Source organism: Glycine soja, chromosome 9, assembly GCF_004193775.1.
Source record: "Glycine soja cultivar W05 chromosome 9, ASM419377v2, whole genome shotgun sequence".
NCBI classification, from domain to species: Eukaryota; Viridiplantae; Streptophyta; class Magnoliopsida; order Fabales; family Fabaceae; genus Glycine; species Glycine soja.
This window is the reverse complement of record NC_041010.1, coordinates 20,866,107-20,885,125: the sequence shown is the minus strand read 5'-3', so window position 1 is coordinate 20,885,125 and position 19,019 is coordinate 20,866,107. Positions and strand designations below refer to the sequence as shown.

General features: G+C 34.2%; 2 long non-coding RNA genes and 1 pseudogene across 2 annotated transcripts; all 3 read left to right on the top strand.

The window, feature by feature from the left end:
- Window positions 1-8,092: 8,092 nt before the first annotated feature.
- LOC114425454 lies at window positions 8,093-10,172 on the top strand (annotated as a pseudogene).
- A 913-nt stretch (window positions 10,173-11,085) lies between these two features.
- On the top strand, window positions 11,086-11,468 carry LOC114425455. Its single transcript, XR_003669226.1, has 3 exons — window positions 11,086-11,172; window positions 11,278-11,361; window positions 11,447-11,468. It is a non-coding gene; the product is annotated as an uncharacterized LOC114425455 (long non-coding RNA).
- Window positions 11,469-13,575: 2,107 nt separating this feature from the next.
- Window positions 13,576-14,881, top strand: LOC114425456. Its single transcript, XR_003669227.1, has 3 exons — window positions 13,576-13,621; window positions 14,334-14,470; window positions 14,548-14,881. It is a non-coding gene; the product is annotated as an uncharacterized LOC114425456 (long non-coding RNA).
- The last annotated feature ends 4,138 nt before the right edge of the window (window positions 14,882-19,019 follow it).

Below are 19,019 nucleotides of genomic sequence, written 5' to 3'. Positions count from 1 at the left end.
AGCCTAGTGTGAGTCATTTCAGAATATTTGGTTCACTATGTTTTAAGCATGTGCTTGAGAAGATCAGAAAGAAACTTTATGACAAGGTTGAACCAATGATACTCGTTGGATATCATTCAACCAGTGCCTACAAGTTGTATGATCCTATCATGAGGAAGGTTGTGATTAGCAGAGATGTCTTGATAGATGAAACCAAGGGCTGGAATTGGGAAATAAATGTTGTTGACAATGGTGAAAGAAAGGTGATTGTGAACCTTGAAGACAATAAAAGTGAAGATTATGTACCATCAGGTGGAGAGCAACTCAGAAGGTCACAAAGAGGGAGACAAGTACCACAAACACTCAGAGAGTATGAATTGTATCCTGATACAGCAATCACTGCAGAAGGGGATTTTGTGCACTTTGCTCTACTTGTTGAATCAGAACCAATGAGTCATGATGAAGCCTCACAAAGTTCACATTGGAGAGCAGCTATGGAAGAAAAATTGAGATCAATTGAGAAGAACCTGACTTGGGAGTTAGTCCACTTACCTCAAGGAAAAAGACCGATTGATGTCAAGTGGGTCTATAAGACTAAAGTAAAGCCTAATGGAAATATATCCAAGTATAAGGAAAGATTAGTAGCAAGGGATTTCTGCAGAAACATGGCTTGGACTATGTTAGTCGTCATTTACGACTAATTTTTGTATTGAATAGTTATATGAAATTAGCATCTTTCCCCCAATTTATGGTTCTTTTGTAGGAATTGTACATATTTTCATGTTTAGTTTGATTTTGCTCAGTAGATACTCCCAATTTTGTGAATTAATGTGAATCAACTTCAGTTTCAAGCTAAAAGAAAGAGAAGTTTCTTGCAACTGGTATCTCGCTAAGCAAGGCATATGCGCTTAGCGAGTGACATCCACTAAGCGAGGCACACAGCCAGTTCACCCAACAAGTCGTTTGTCCCTTCTCGTGCTCAGCGCGCCTAGCTCGCTAAGCCAGATTTCACTAACTCGCGCTTAGCGAGCCAAGCTTGCCTAGCGAGGCTTCAGAATCTGAAATGTCAAGGAGCCTTTAAAACACTAAAGTTGGCGTTAAAAAGAAAGAGGAGTCAAAAAATAGAGCAAGAGAAGAATCTAGAACGATAGAGCCTCGGCCTCCAAGAGAGTTTAGGTTAGAGGAGTGATTTTAGGGTTCTAGAGGTTGGAGGAGACATCCTCAACCATTTGTAGCCTTAGTCTTTCCTCAAAATCTATCATTTGTACTGAAAGTTGTTAACTTGTAATGGAAGGCTAAATCTCTTGTTGGGGAGTTCTGCTGAACCTTTGATGTAATATTCTCTTACTATTTATTTAAAGTTGTTTTTATGTGTTCATTACTTCTATCTATGCTTATTTCTGTATGCTTGTGACTTGATCACCCATTTGTATGCATAGTTATGATTTCTAGTACTAGGAAGTGCTTTAAAACCTTAGAACTTGATAGAGCAAGCTAGAAAAGTGTATGTCTGGCGATGGAGTGCAACAATCTAGTCCTTATTATGTTGTAATCGTAATGTAACTCTTTTAGACTAAGTTTGTTGAGGGATTAAGGACGAGGTTTAAATAGAGTTAGGCCCATTCACTCAAAGGATCTTGGTTTGGGTAGTGGATCTTGGTTTGGGTAGTTTTTCAGCATAAGAACACTAAAACAACGTTAAATAGAGAAAAACATTTAGCAACATCAAAGTAAGTTTAGTAGAATGACCCAACGCTTGTTACTTGACAGTATTACTTCTCAACTTTTAGATATTTTAATCTGTAGTTAATTAGACTTTTAGACAAAAACCCCATTCAACATTTACTTGCTTTATACAAATGTTTGCTCATTGAACATATATTTTCTGAATGAAACAAATTCCCTGTGATTCGATACTCGATTCTTACCGTTTTATATTACTTGTGCGACTCAGTACACTTGCTGATTAGCATCGCAGAATATTATCAAAGTTTTGTTGCGAACAGACTACAATGAGGTTTTTGCTAACTTTGAAGGAGCGTACATGAGTGTGAGAAGAGAGACAAAGAGAGTGGGGATGAAATAATGCTTCAAAAGGACAGCTAAATCACAGCTCAAAGCCCACCAGATTCTCTATCTCTTCCTTACTTGTTTTCTTTTTTCTTTTTAATTATTTGATATTTAATATTTTGGGAATTTATTTGATTTATCATATTATTTTTTGGCTTTTTTCTATTTTGGCTTCCTTCTGTCTGATTTTCTAGCTTTTCAATTATTACTATTTTATATTTGCTTTTGTTTTTTGTATCTACTTCTGGCTTGACTATAGTATTATTTAAGAGAGAAAATTGTTATAGGTTTTATAGTAGGATGAGACTTAAGATAGATAGTGATTAGTTTTCTGAGAAAAGTACTAAAATAAACTCACAACTAATTTTTGCTATGTTAAGTTAATATTGCTGGTTGCCAACACCAGGAAATTGAAATTTTAGAATAACTAAATTGAAATTAAAGTATGAATTGCTAGAAAATACACACTCTTCCTATTTAAATTTTTGCTTGAATATTTATGAAATTTACATAGCATAATTGCACCTGAAATAAAGCTACAAGAATATCGGATTTTGTGAACAATTGTGTATTGCCTAGGTGGCTAATTGAATTTTGACCGAGATTTGTTATTTAGAATTGGCATTTAAACATGATCTTAGTCTAAGTATCAATTCATTATATCTATTTTAATGATTTATAAGTGGAGTTTTTGTCTATATCCTTCATGCATGTCAAACTATTTATGGTGGAGGGGTGGAAATAGGAGTTTCATATATTGGGTGCCTATCTTGTTGCTTGGAGTTACTCCACCAGTTAGTTTCACTTTATGGAATAAACTCCTAGTAATGCCAAAGAAATTCTAAAATAGCATGTGATTAAACTAGACTTGGTAATCCTTGGAAATACTTTTTCTCTTGGTGATTATTTGGTGAATTTCGTGTGATTTAGTAATATACCACATATTCTCATTGTTATTTACTTGATAAGATGATGTGACCATCAATTACATCTCTTCACTACTTTGTTATGCCTAAAATTTTTAGTTTTGCAGTGGCATTTCTCTATGTGTTTTCACTTCCCTTTTTCCTGAATAAACCTTAGCGTAATAGGAAGGTTGCTTCTTTATGAACTCTATGCCATGAAGTTAAATATTGGAAACAACCCTTGTACTAATTGGAGTAATTAATTAAAGCAGCATATACTAGTAATTATTATCTTGGTGCAAGAAGTCTTAATTAATCATTGGATCATTCTTTCTTGATTTTTCTTCTTTGGAACTTCCTGCTTTCCAATCTGAGTTATCATCTATTTGGAGTTGCTAACTTTGTTTTTGTAATGTGCATTAATCTAGTTTCATTATTCTCCTAAATATTTTACTGCATGTGAGTATATATCTATGAATTATTACCCGATATAATGAATTTGATGATATTTTGGTGTATTAACTATGACTTGACAATTATGGATAGAAAAGGAGCTTAATAATCAATAAATAAAGTGAGGGCATTCTTGGCCAAATAAAGTGACTTGACAATTATTTTGCTGCTTTTTTTTAGTGGTGATAAACTTTTGTTTAATGAGAGTGCAACAAAAAGCCCTTTTAATTCTATTTACCTTATTTTCTAGCCTAAAGATACCTACTAAATAAAGTTTTAAAAAATTAAAAAAGAGATTGATAATTAAATTATAAATCAATTGAACAAACAAAGATTAAATATTAAATATATCTCACTTTATTAAATGAGTCGAGATGCCTCATCTATTTCACATTCACTAAAGTTTTAAGTTCTTTCTTTTTTGGAAAGAAAAGTTTTAAGTTCTTAGTCTGATTGATTCATATATTTGAAGTCATATTATATTATAGTAAGAAAATATTCCATTCCTTGTAACTACAAAATTAATCAAATTCCTGGTGGTTAAATCATGGACGATGGCCATTGCGTTACTACCATCAGTATTAAGGTTATGCAGTTCTGCCCACATATCAATGAGTGAAGGAGCAAGGATATATCGATCCTTTGGTCTTAAAGGAAGTCTAAAAGATGGGCAAGAAATTGCTGTGAAGAGGCTTCTTGGATGTTGCCTTGAGGGAGAGGAAAAAATGTTGGTTTATGAGTGCATGCTTAATGGTAGCTTGGACTCATTTATTTTTGGCATGGATACAAGGAATGAATTGTATTTTAAATGGTTAAGATTAGTTTCATGATTTTTCTTTTATGCTTAATTTTATAAATTGGTGTCTACTCTCTTTCTAGGGTGAAGTTATTAAAAATTTAGAATGTTGAAATTATGATAACAACTTATTCAAGTAATTGACTGCCTGATATGTATTTGTTGCTTTACTTATTAAAGTATGAATATTTATAAAGTGGATGCATCCAATAATAATTTTTATTTTTGTTGTTTGTTCCCCAATTAATTAAGTGAATTCTGAGGCTGCACTGTTTCAGACCCAGTGAAGACAAAGGGCCAGGGAGTATGCTCTTCTCCTAACTCCTTAGGTTCTTTATTCTACTAAAATAATTATTCCTTTGACTGCACTTTGTTATATAATGATATGATATATTGTGCAGCTTGCCTCAATTGAATTTGTAAACATTAGTGTCCTATGTGATAATTCACAGGAAGCATTATGGTCATATGTTGTTCTGCTTGACTGGTTAATAGAACTGCTTGATAGGAAGCATTATGGTCAAATTGTTTTATAACTGGAAATTCAATGTAGTGGCAGGGTTATATTATTATTATTATTATTATTATTATTATTATTATTATTATTATTATTATTATCTTCCAAAATATTGTATCATTATTCCTTGATGAATAAACCATGGGATACTTTCAAGAGCTTATTTAAAATAATGATTTTGTGAAATTGCTCCCAACTACTAATGGTTGTGTCATCCGAAATATAGTTTTCTATAGGCTAAAATTCAATACTTTAAGAATCCAAATACAACTTTCTATTGCTTTGATTAAAAACTTGATCCATGCAACCTTTACTTGCATTGTAAATTTAATGCATTTAGGATTATTAAATTGAATCAACATTCTCAAGATTGGAGTCTTGAGACCATTAAACCAATAAATAATTAATTTGTGATGATATATATTGTGCAGGGTAAAGGGCATATGAAATTTTTTATAATTCATATGGGACTATAATGTATATGAATTTTTTTTTTTAAAAAAAAAACACATTCTAAGACGATTCTCTGAAAAACCATCTTAAAATGTGTATATTCTAAAACGGTTTTTTGATAAAATCGTCTTAGAATCATCAATATATTTTTATTTTTTTAAAAAAAATGCATTACCATCTTAGAATGTAGAGATGTCAAAATACCATCTTAGAATCTTCAATATATTTTAAATTTTTTAAAAAAATGCATTTTAAAATGGTTTTCTGAAAAATCGTCTTAGAATGTGTACCTTTCTAAGACGGTTTTTAACTAAGAACCATCTTAGAAAGACATCCTTCTAAGATGATTTTTGGCAAAGAACCGTCTTAGAATGATATCTTTTTCTAAGATGGTTCTCTATGGAACCTTCGTAGAAAGTGCAGACTTTCAACGATGTTGACTATGATGACGGTTAATAACCGATGTAGAATGCGCAAATTAACTGATGTAGAAAGTATTTCTGTAGTAGTGTAACCCTACCTGAGGTCGACTAAAATTAACTCTAACCGAGGTCAGCCACTAACGCTAGTGGAGGTCAAGCGCAAACAATCTAGTTGAGGTCGGTCAAAAACAACCTCAATCGAGGTCATTCGAAAGTAATCTTATTCGAGGTCGATCAAATACAGTACTGATTGACGTTGTCCAAAAACAGTCGAAAATAGCTATGGTCGAGGACAACCAAAAACAATTATGGTCAATGTTAGCCGAAAAATAACTTTGATCGAGGTTAACCGAAAATTAACCCTAACCAAGGTCAATTAAAAATTAACCCTACTTGAGGTCAATCAAAATTAGTTTGGCCAAAGTCGGCCGAAATTAATCCTAGTTGAGGTAAGCCAAAAAGAGCTCCACCACCAAAATTAACCTTGGTTGCGGACGACCAAAAACAACCCTAGTTGAGGTCTCGAGGTTGGCCATAAATCGCTACAATCAAGATCGACAAAAAAAAGCCTTGGCCTAGGTCAACATTAAATAACCCTGGCCTTGGTCAGTAAAAAATAATCCAAGGTCACTGTCAGAAAAAAAAAATAGTCATGGTCAAGATCAGTCGAAAATAATCCTAGCCTAGGTTGGCCAAAAATAGTTCTACTGAAGTCGGCTGAAAACTGCCTTGGTGAAGGTCAATCAAAAATGTCATAGCAGAGGTCAACCAAAAATAACCCTAGTAAAGGGAGGCAGGTCAAAAAAATTCCCATTGAAGTCATCCAAAAATAGTCTTGGTCGAGATCGGTTAAAATTAATCCTAGAAAAGGTTAACCAAAATTAATCCTAACCAATTGATTTAAAAATATATTTTTTGAACAATTAAAAAAAACATTTTTAAATGGGATTGTATGGATTGAGACCCTATAGGACCCCTCGTTAGAGAACTAAGGCATGCTAGGACCATCATGAAGGGTGGAGTGGGCTAGTCCGAGGACCTAGGACTATTTTGACAGCTCTAGATATACAATTAAATGCCATAAAAATGGTACATAATTAAATATATCTTCTAAAAATAAAATGTACATAATTAAATAGAGATATCCTCCTCTTTCTCAATTGTTTTTGGTTTTGTGTAAACTGGGCTTAAGTTGTTGCTTATAGTCATTGATATGATTATTGTTCAAGTGGGTTTAAGATGCCGTTATTACCTATTGTCAATCAACATAAAAAAAATAGCTATTGTGAATTTACTGCTCTTAATGGAGGTGTGAATAATTTTCTCAGCCCTCGTGCAGATGCTACCGTAATATACATAATGTCAACATACAAACTCAATCTTTTAAGTCTTTTCTATGTTGGTCATAATTCAAAATCCAGGTCAGGTGAATATGCTAGCAGATAATATCACCATTTTTTTTACAACGTAACTAAATTCCTTTAATGCTTTTCGAGTATGGTTAATTTTCGGGGTGCAGCAGTTAGGATTCATGTTGATGGTAGCAACATAATTGGAATCATGCCTACAAATGTTTAGTTTGTTGCCACCCTCTTTTTGTTTTTTTTTTTTAAAAAAAAAGAGTATGTTCAATTTTCAATCATAAACTCGTTTGTTTTAAATCTCGATAGAATTTATTTTGAACTATTAAACATTATTAAGATGTTGTTACCAGATCTGTTTTGTAAAATTGACAAGTTATGAAACTTAGATAATTCCGATAGATGTTATATCAATGGTGAAGAGGGAGTACGTCAAAGGGTGATCAAGATGTGAATTAATTGTCAAGAAGTTAAAATTGTTATCGAAATAATCTATTTTGATAAGAATAATGTTTTCGATGAGTATATTAAAAGCACGTGGAGTTTAAGAGTGCTCAGAATCATTTGAATTTTGAAAGTAGCATAATATACATAATGCCACATGTGTTTTAATAAAGTCGTCAAAAATGTTAATTTCTATCTAAATGAATTCTTTCGATGGTGGATACAACTTCTCAAATTTTATTCTAGAATGTTGATCATTTTTTAATGTACTCTTCATTTTCTTTCAAGACGAGTTCATCGAAATTATATAAGTGACATACACTACTACAAAAGCTTATTTTACAACGCCATTTCTAAGATGGTTCTGAAGGACCGTCTTAGAAAAGAATGTGGTGGCATTTTTGTAATTCAGGGGACAAATATTGATATTTACGTTGCACATTCTAAGGCAGTTACAAATAACCGTCTTACAATATAACATGGTGGCAATGTTGTAATTAGGTCAAATAACACAACGACGAGTAGCGCCTAAGACCGTCTTTGTACCCTAGTAATATTTCGTTGTCCTTCTTGATCCACACATTTCATTGTTCATCACACAATTCCACTCTTCCATCACGCGGATCGCACCACAAAAAATGACACCGAGATTAATCGCGATTCACCGAACTGATTTAGAAAGTGGAACCGCAATGGAGCCAGCTCAAAGAAGATTGGGAGGAGGAATGGTGTCCTTGTCGCCGTCACAGACTCCGCGCTCCAGCGATAAGCCCATGCTAGATTTGGGATCTGCAGATTCAAATTCCAACAGTCACAACAAGTATGATAAGGACAAAGGTGTCAATGTGCAGGTCCTCGTGAGGTGCAGGTGAGTTTGACTCGCTCTAACTCGTTGCTGACTCGGTCATTGAGGTTTGTTTTAATGTTTCGCTGCTCCGAAACTGAAAATGAAAAAAAAATTGGTGTCGTATTTGCAGGCCATTGAGTGAAGATGAAATGAGGCTGCACACGTCGGTTGTGATTTCGTGTAATGAAGATAAAAGAGAGGTTTTAGCTGTTCAGAATATCACCAACAAATAGATCGATAGAACCTTCACATTTGACAAGGTTTTCGGCGTCTTTCTTTTTCACTTAAAAAAAATTTGTTTGGAGTTTTGAATGCTTGAATTGTTGCGGGATGGTAAAATTGAAGAAAACTTTATTCTGATGAATTGAAGACTCAAGTTAGTAGGAGAAAGAAAATTCATTGAATGTGCGATCAGATTTCCAGTTCGAGAATTAAATTTTGAATATAGTTCTTTATTTATTATGACATTATTATGTACTACCCACTCTCTTATCAAATCATAATCATGATATTGATAAGGAAGGCCTCACATGTTTTTTCCTTGTTATTGGAATAAAATTGTTCCGTGTGATTACGCTGATTTTGGTTTGTTTTGGCGTAGGTGTTTGGTCCTAACTCTCAACAGAAAGAACTGTATGATCAGGCAGTGTCTCCAATTGTGTATGAAGTGCTTAAGGGTTATAACTGCACTATTTTTGCGTATGGACAGACCGGGATAGGGAAGACATACACAATGGAAGGAGGTGCAAGAAAGAAGGTTATTCATGATACCTAACTAAAGTCTTCATGATATTTTCTCATTGCTTTGTATTGAAAATTTGAAATCTATTTCTTACTTTGCTACTTGATTCTGCAGAATGGTGAATTTTCGAGTGATGCTGGTGTCATCCCAAGAGCTGTGAAACAGATTTTTGATATATTGGACTCAGAATGCTGAGTATAACATGAAAGCTAGTAACATTTCTAGAGCTTTACAATGAGGAAATAACAGATCTTTTGGCCCCTAAGGAGACTTCGAAATTTATAGATGATAAGTCTAGGAAACCTATTGCTCTAATGTAGGACGGGAAGGGGGTGTTTTTGTCAGGGGCTTGGAAGAAGAGATTGTTTGCACTGCAAATGAAATTTACAAGATATTAGAAAAAGGTTCTGCAAAGAGGCATACAGCTGAGACTCTTCTTAACAAACAAAACAGCCATTCTCACTCCATATTTTCTATCACAATTCATATTAAGGAATGCACTCCAGAGGGTGAGGAAATAATTAAATGTGGGAAGCTAAATCTTGTGGACCTCGCAGGGTCTGAGAATATTTCACGTTCTGGTGCAAGAGAGGTACAAATGATTAGATTTAAGTTGGCTGATGCATTTAAATGGTAAAATTTGGAATAATGTGAAAACCTGCTTGTTATGAAAATATTTCAGTCATGGCCGATAAGTTATTATAGTCAGGCTGTAAGAATATTGATAATGTCATAAATTTGTGTTAATCCCTTCACATTTCACTGCTGGCTTCCGTGGCATTTGTCTGGAAAAAAACATAGCTTTATAGCTTCACTTAGAAGAAGAAAAAAATACTTGCAGGGTAGAGCAAGGGAGGCTTATGCACACCGTGGATTATGTCTTGATAATTATATTCACTGTCTGGAAGAAACTCTTAGTACCTTGGATTATGCACACCGTGCCAAAAATATCAAGAACAAACCAGAGGTGACTTTTTTAGTTGCCCTTTTCATTTTGATCAACCTTTTGCTCCTTTTATCAGGCAGCAGAGCATATCTAACAATTTAAAGTTGGTTATTTTTTCAGATTAATCAGAAAATGATGAAATCTGCAATGATTAAGGATTTGTATTCTGAAATTGACAGACTAAAGCAAGGTTGGCGACTGTTCCATATTAATGTAGTTTATTTTCTCATTGGTTATTTTTTCATTAATCCACACACATTGTTAAAAGTTAGAAATTTATAATTTTACCTTTACAATGAGAAATTAATTAATTTTCATTAATCCACACACATTGTTAAACATCTAGTGGTTTGCTACTCTTCCTATTGTATGTTCTGCTTATCTTTTTCTTTTTTTCTTTTTTTCCTTCTAAAAACGTCATGCCTCACTTAGTGGTTCACTTTTCCAGCTCTGGTCTTGGGTGTGCAGACCATTTACTTTTTGTCTCGTCCAGTCGCTTTCCAAGTTGTGGTGAAGCTACAGATCAGAGCCTAGATCAAAAATGTTTGACCGGATGCATTAAGTGTAGTTTATTTATAATGTTGTTGGAAGAAATGGGGACTAAGGCAATAAATAAAAGACATAGGTACACAAGAAGATAGACCCTTAACATTTACAACTTTCTTTTATAAGTTGACTCGTCATTTTATTCCATTGTGACCATTTTTTTTTTTTTTTGCTCAAGACAATGGTATCCCTTTATTTAGTGGTATGTGAGTCTAAATATAATAAACCTTTCTGAATGAAAAGTAGGGTGCACTTTAGTTCCTAGCCTATCTATTAAATTTAGTCCTCATGTTTTCTTCCTTTTCTAGTTGCATTTACTTTTGTTTGATCCACCTAAGATTGGATTTTTAACTTGACTTTTGTTTTGTCTTTTTACGCTTTTTCCTCAAGTTTCCGGGTTTGAAGCTACTTTCTTATCTTTAATTTTGGAAGGGGGTCATTCTCGTGTTTGAGTAGGGAATTGGAATGGGCTATTCTAACAATTATTCCACAAAAGCGTTACAATTCTTATCTCATTTTATAGAAATATTAGCATAAAACTTACACAACTCGAGAAATTGGTCAATGATTAAGGATTCTGCAATGATTAATGATTAAGTATTTGTATTCTGAAATTGACAGACTAAAGCAAGTTGGTTATTTTTTCTCATTGGTCAATGATCAGAAATTGTGTGAACTTGAGAAGTTTGAGGTGATTGCAGTGCCTTTTCTGAGAATTACATAAACCATGATCAGAAATTTTTAGCACACATTTTTTTTTCTAACCTTTGATGCTCTCATTCTTTACTGGGTGTAGGAGTGTACTGCCTATGAAGAAAAACAACTACTGGAGAAAGTGGCAGAAATGCTAGCAAGTTCAAATGCTAGAAAGAAACAATTGGTAACCTTTGCTTTTAACGTGCTAAGTTTACCTATAATGTTGTCCATGAGTACTAGAACATAACATTCCTTTTGATATTTATGAGGTTCAAATAGCAGTCAATGGGCAAATTTACGCAAAGGGGTCATATTTAAAAACTATTTATGCAAAGAGGTCTGTTTTGTAAATATTTACGCAGGGGGTTACTTTTTGCATGGAATCCACTAACGGTAATGGTGAGAAAGCATGAACCGCCATTACCAACAACGATACAGTGCTGACGTGGGATACTGGCTGGAGGGTATCGCCAGTCGTACTAGCGATACTGGCTACATGGAGGGAGCCGCTTTTTCCATTGGCGACATATAGGGTCTCGCCTCTCCCATTGGCGAGACACCTTCAATTTCAAATTAAAAAAAAGTGGACCACACGCGTGAGATTATTTTGTGTCGGGGAAGCAGCAACACAAAGAAAGTGAAGAAAAAAAAATCACAGAATTTGGACAGTGACAACATCGATCGGATTCAGGAGTGCACGTGCGTGTAACATGAAATTAAAAAAAAATCATTCTAAGACATCGTTTCACTATTAATTTCTTTTTTTAAAAAATTCACTTGTAAGACATTCTTTTATTTAAATTTATTATCGTTCGGGTTCTATTAAAAAATTTAAGTATTCTGTTTACATTAATTAAAAAAAAACAATAACAAATAATAATTGACAATATTAGGAAAAAAAACAATTCACCACTTTTTAAAATAAATTAAAAATAGCATTATAATTTTTTTAAAACAAAATATATTTTAAAAATATTTTAAAAAAATGAAACCACCCTACAATAAAAATACGTGAACAAAAATAATTAAAAAAAAAAAAAACAAAGAAGTCATGGATGAAGTCACAACTTCCTTTTACAATTAATAAAAAAAACTGAAATCGCAAGAGTTTTATGACTTTGTTGTTGTCATATAAAAAAACTTAAGTAATAAATGTTTAAAAGACTTCTTAAAAAAATAGTTGACATTAGATAAAAGCTATAAAGATATTTGTGATATCTTTAAACACAAATTATTTGGCATCATCAGGATTCAGGAGTGCACGTGCGCTTTGGACGCGTGTCGTAATCTAGTAGCCACTAAGGTCAACCATTTCAGCGGATCAACGGCCAAGATTCGTTTAGAAAATTACGTATGTTTAGCCATCACCATTAACCACCGGATACAAGAGTCTCGCTCATTCTCCCAGGCTTTCCATGCATTCTTCCCACTCCAACCCCCCGGAGATTCTCGTCGGAGCGCGACGGCGAGAATTTCGGCGTTCGCCGGGATCTGAACCGAACCGGATCACGCTCGTTCCCGCCGATCGTGCCTCACGAAGAAGAATTCCTCTCCGATGCCGCTCCGCGCAAGCTCGGAATCCGGCCGGAGGATCTACGATTCGGAGGTGGAGACGGCGGCGATAACGGTGGAAGGAATCTCACCGGCGGAAATGGCTGCGAATGGATTAAAATCGGCGCATACTACGAGGAAATGTTGAGGTCAAATCCGACGGACGCGCTTCTGCTGAGAAACTACGGCATTCTTTTAATTTCATGTTGTGGTTAACAATTTTGTGGCTCGTTGACTATGGTGGAGAAACCGGCTGTAGGCAAAAAGTAGGTCCTGAATGGTGATGTCACTGCCCAAATTCTGTGATTTTTTTTTTTTTTGAAATTGAAGTATATGCAGCCAATGCAAAAAGCGGCTCCCTCCACACAGTCAGTATCGCTCGTGCGACTGGCGGTACCCTCCAGCCAGTATCCCATGTCAGCACTGTATCGTTGTTGGCAATGGCGGTCGATGCTTTCTCGCCATGACCATTGGCGGGTTCCAAGCAAAAAGTGACCCCTGCGTAAATATTTACAAAACAGACCCCTTTGCGTAAATAATTTTTAAATATGACCCCTTTGCGTAAATTTGCCCAGTCAATGATCTTCGAGAATCCAATCTGACCTCGTTGTAGTTTGGTTCATGTGCTTTCTTTTTATTTCATTAGTAATGATGTTTATGTCTAGTGCATTCTTCGATGCAATTGGTGGCATGGGTTTTGACTATGTTGCCTCTGGGCATTATGCAAATGTTATCCACCTTGAGTCATTTGAAAATATTCTTTCAATGCATTCCTATCTAGATGTCAAATTTTGACTTGTATTAAAAAAACGAGAAAGAAACTCATCCCATATTTTATCTTATGCAGGTATGTTGTTGAGAATGATGTTAAATTCTTGTTGCCACTTATTCAGGTTAGTTAAAGTCAGTTCATTTGCCTTCCAAGGTTTTGAAGCTAAAAAATTACTTGATATTTATATAAAATATTCTAGCTACAACAACAATATATATAAAAATTAAATTCGATAAACACAGATGCAAAAAATTTAGAATATTTCAAAGTTACAAATTTGAGAGAAAAAAGAAGAGTGGGGACAATTTTTTATTTTTATTTTTAATGAATAGTTTTTAAGATAAAAAATGATAGCTTAGATTAGATTAAATGTAATATTATAATATTAATTTATTTTTGTATTATTTCTTGATTTAAAAGAACGTTTTTTTTTTGTTTTTTCCTCCAAAAATATACTCTCAAACATATCTTGAAAACTTGAAGATATTGTATTTTGTATGATTATATACGTTATAAGCAATGTATTCCAATTCCAAATGTATTGAACAAATTAAATTTGAGGATATTAATATTCTGAATACATATTTAGGCATATATGCCGTGTACGTATCAGTTTCAGAGGCAAGCACGTGGTATTATATTTTAAACTAATATCTCGTTTTTTAAAATTTAGAATTAAATATAATTTTGGTTTTCTATTTTTTAAAATTCATAATTTTAGTCATCTTATTTTAAAATAAAGATATTTAATATTCATATTTTTCAAAATTTGTAAAGATATTTAGAATTAATTTTTTTATCTTATGCAAGGCCTTTTTGAATTATTGTAACAGAGCACAGAATAAGCTATGACACTCTACTAGAACTAGACTTTCATTTGAGTTTGCCATGAGAACAGTGGGTGGAGAGGTTCTAACTACTGAAAATGCGAGAGAATTTTCATCTGCAGCAAAAGGAGAGACACTTGAAGGTGAATTCCCTTTAATTCCTTTTCCAGTTTGCTGTACATTTTTTCCTAAAAGGTTTCTCATTATAGTTTGCTTGCAGATACAATCAGAACAATTGAGGGTTACTCTGATATAATTGTGATGCGGCATTTTGAAAGTGGTGCTGCCAGAAGAACTGCAGCTACATCTGACATTCCAATAATCAATGCAGGGGATGATCCTGGACAGCATCCGACTCAGTTATGCCTAAAATAGCCATCAATGCAGGGTTACTCTCATAAGAGAGTATTATCAACAAAACAGTTATTTCCAGAGAGAATGCCTAATTTTCTTTTCAGTTTTTCTCTATATTTTGAGTCATTCAATTTTGTTTTAGTCAACTAGAGGTAAACCATTGTTACTTTAATTGCTCCATGAAATTAGTTCAAGGAAATATGTTGGACATTTTAGTGTAATTGATTTCTTTATTATGTTAAAATAAGAGTGCACGCTTGTTTTAATGTAATAACGAGATGTTCGGTTTAGGCAAATTTTGGAAATTACATGGAAGTGACTTTTAGGAAAAGGCAGTTTTTAAAAAAAAAATAAAACTTCCATCAACCTCCATCAACCGCCAAAAACCACCTGTTCTTTGATCATAAATAATCATTCTAGTTCAGAAAGCATAACAGGTGACAACACATACAAGACCAAAACAATACTCTTGAATTATAATCTTCTGATTTTATCCGATTGAACAATTTTGGTTGAACCCCGAAATTTGATTCAATCTGAAAGTGTTATACACGACTTCAGATTTATCCAGTATTATCTCGATTTTCAAATTAACCAACAAAAGATTGAATCAAATTTTTCGAGATGACGAACGATAATTCGAAGATGACAAGCAAGTTTGCGAAGTTGGACAAGTTTGAAGGGCAGGATTTCAGAAGATGGTAGAAGAAGATGCACTTTCTCTTGACAACATTGAATGTGGTGTATGTGCTGAGTACACCGATGCCGGTGTTTATGGAAGACAAAACTCTGGATCAAACAAGGAAGCATTCGAAATGGGAGAACGACGATTACATTTGTCGTGGACACATTCTGAACGGTATGTCTAACTCTCTCTTTGATATTTATCAAAATGTTGAGTCTGCTAAGGAATTATGGGACTCTCTTGAATCCAAGTATATGGAAGAAGATGCCTCAAGTAACAAATTCTTAGTTAGTAATTTCTTTAATTACAAAATGATTGATTCGAGGCCTGTTATGGAACAATATAATGAACTGCTGCGGATTTTGGGTCAGTTTACTCAACATGATTTGAAAATGGATGAATCCATTGCAGTTTCATCTATAATTGATAAACTGCCTTCTTCTTGGAAAGACTTCAAGCATACCTTGAAACATAAGAAGGAAGAGTTGACTCTGGTTCAACTTGGTAGTCATTTCATGATTGAGGAGTCGCTGAGGGCTCAGGAAATTGACAAAGTCAATGATAAAAACGTAGCAGGTTCCTCTTTCATTAATATGGTAGAGGAAAGTGGAACAGTTAAGCAAAATTACAATGCTAAAGGTAACAAACGAAAATTTCAAGGAAATAAGAACAAAGGTCCAAACAAACAGACAAAATTGTCATGTTGGAAGTGTGGGAAACCTGGTCATTTAAAGAGGGATTTCCGGGTGTTCAAAGGAAAGAACAAGGCTGGTCCAAGTGGGTCTAATGATCTTGAAAAGCAACAAGGTCAGATTGTAGTGAATAATTTTAATTCGAATACGAATTCAAATTATGTATCACTAATATCTGATGCATTCTATGTGCAGGATGATGATGTTGCTTGGTGGTTTGATTCGGGAGCAACAAGCCATGTGTGCAAAGATCGTCGTTGGTTCAAGGAATTTAGACCAATCGATGATGGTTCTATTGTGAAGATGGGCAATGTTGCAACTAAACCAATCCTAGGATTAGGTTGTGTGAATTTAGTTTTTACTTCCGGAAAAAGTTTGTATTTGGATAATGTCTTATTTGTACCTGGTATTCATAAGAACTTATTGTCTGGTATGGTTTTAAATAATTGTGGTTTCAAGCAAGTACTTGAAAGTGACAAGTACATCTTGTCAAGACATGGTTCGTTTGTTGGATTTGGTTATCGTTGTAATGGAATGTTTAAATTAAACATTGATGTTTCTTTTGTTCATGAATCTGTTTGTATGGCCTCGTGTAGTTCTATAACTAATATGACAAAATCAGAAATTTGGCATGCTAGATTAGGACATGTTCATTACAAAAGATTAAAAGATATGTCAAAAACAAGTATGATTCCTCCTTTTGATATGAACATTGAAAAATGCAAAACTTGCATGTTGACCAAGATCACTAGAAAACCTTTTAAGGATGTTAAAAGTGAGACTAAAGTCTTAGACCTTATTCATAGTGATTTGTGTGATTTGCATGCTACTCCATCATTAGGTCATAAAAAATATCTTGTTACTTTTATTGATGATGCATCAAGGTATTGTTATGTATATTTATTAAATACAAAAGATGAAGCTCTTGATAAATTTAAAATTTATAAGAAAGAGGTAGAACTTAATCAAAATGGGCTAATCAAAACTCTTCGTACGGATAGGGGAGGTGAGTATTATGATCCGGTTTATTTTCAATCTACTGGAATAATACATCAAACTACAGCTCCTTATACACCACAACAGAATGGTGTAGCCGAAAGGAAGAATAGAACCTTGAAAGAAATGGTGAATTCCATGTTATCCTATTCGGGTTTAAGTGAAAGATTTTGGGGTGAGGCTATGTTGACAGCCTGTTACTTGTTGAACCGAATTCCTAACAAAAGGAATAAGGTTACCCCATATGAACTTTGGCACAAAAAGACACCAAATTTGAGTTATCTCAAAATTTGGGGATGTAGGGTTGTAGTCAGGCTTACAGAACCTAAAAGGAAAACCATAGGTGAAAGAGGTATAGATTGCATATTTATTGGATATGCTGAATATTCTAAAGCATATAGATTTTATGTGCTAGAATCTAATGATTCTGTTGCTGTGAACTCGGTTATAGAGTCACGGGATGCTATCTTTGATGATTAAAGGTTTACATCTATACCTAGGCCAAAGGACATGAATTCCATGTCGAAAGTCTCAGTTAATATTGAGGATATACCTTCAACTAGTACTGAAACTAGAAAGAGTACGAGAGTAAGAAAGGCTAAGTCATTTGGTGATGACTTTCAACTCTATTTGGTTGAAGGGTCAAGGAATGATATTGAATTTCAATATCAATATTGCCTTAATGTTGAGGAAGACCAAAAGACTTTTAGTGAAGCAATGGCTTCAAGGGATGTTGTATTCTGGAAAGAAGCAATCCAAAGTGAGATGGATTCCATCATGCAAAATAATACCTGGAAATTGGTTGACTTACCTCCTGGATGTAAGCCATTAGGATGTAAGATGATCTTTAGGAGAAAGATGAAAGTGGATGGTACTGTTGACAAGTACAAAGCCAGATTGGTTATCCAAGGCTTTAGGCAAAAGGAGGGTATTGATTTTTTCGATACATATGCTCCTGCTGCTAGGATATCCACTATTAGACTGTTGTTAGCACTTGCTGCTATCCACAATTTGGTGATTCACCAAATGGATGTGAAAACTGCATTCTTAAATGGTGAATTGGATGAAGAGATATACATGAAACAACCTGAAGGGTTTGTTATGCCAGGAAATGAAAATAAGGTGTGTAAACTGATGAAATCTCTTTATGGCTTGAAACAAGCGCCTAAACAATGGCATAAAAAATTTGATGAGGTTGTGTTGTCTAGTGGCTTTGTTCTAAACCAAGCAGATAAATGTCTATACAACAAGTTTGATACTCATGGCAAAGGAGTTATCATTTGTCTGTATGTAGACGACATGTTGATCTTTGGTACCGACCAAGATCAAGTTGATGAAACTAAAGCATTTTTGTCTTCTAAGTTTGATATGAAAGATATGGGGGAGGCGGATGTGATCTTAGGAATAAAGATCAAACGTGGAAACAATGGCATTTCCATCTCTCAATCACATTATATTGAGAAGATATTGGAGAAATTTAATTTTAAAGATTGTTCTCCGGTAAGTACTCCCATTGATCCTAACATGAAGCTATTACCTAATAAAGGTGTAGCAGTGTCTCAACTTGAATACTCAAGGACGATAGGATCACTCATGTATGCAATGATTAGTACTAGGCCTGATATAGCTTATGTTGTTGCTAAACTTAGTAGGTTTACAAGTAATCCCAGTTCTCATCATTGGCAAGCTATGAATAGAGTATTCAAGTACTTAAAGGGAACCATTGACTATGGTTTGACATATACTGGATTTCCTTCGGTTATTGAAGGTTACTCTGATGCAAGTTGGATAGCCAATATGGAAGATTATTCATCCACAAGTGGTTGGGTATTCCTCCTTGGAGGAGGTGCTATCTCTTGGGCATCCAAGAAACAGACCTGCATTACAAATTCAACAATGGAATCTGAATTTGTAGCTTTAGTAGCAGCTAGTAAAGAAGCTGAGTGGCTAAGAAATTTGATCTAT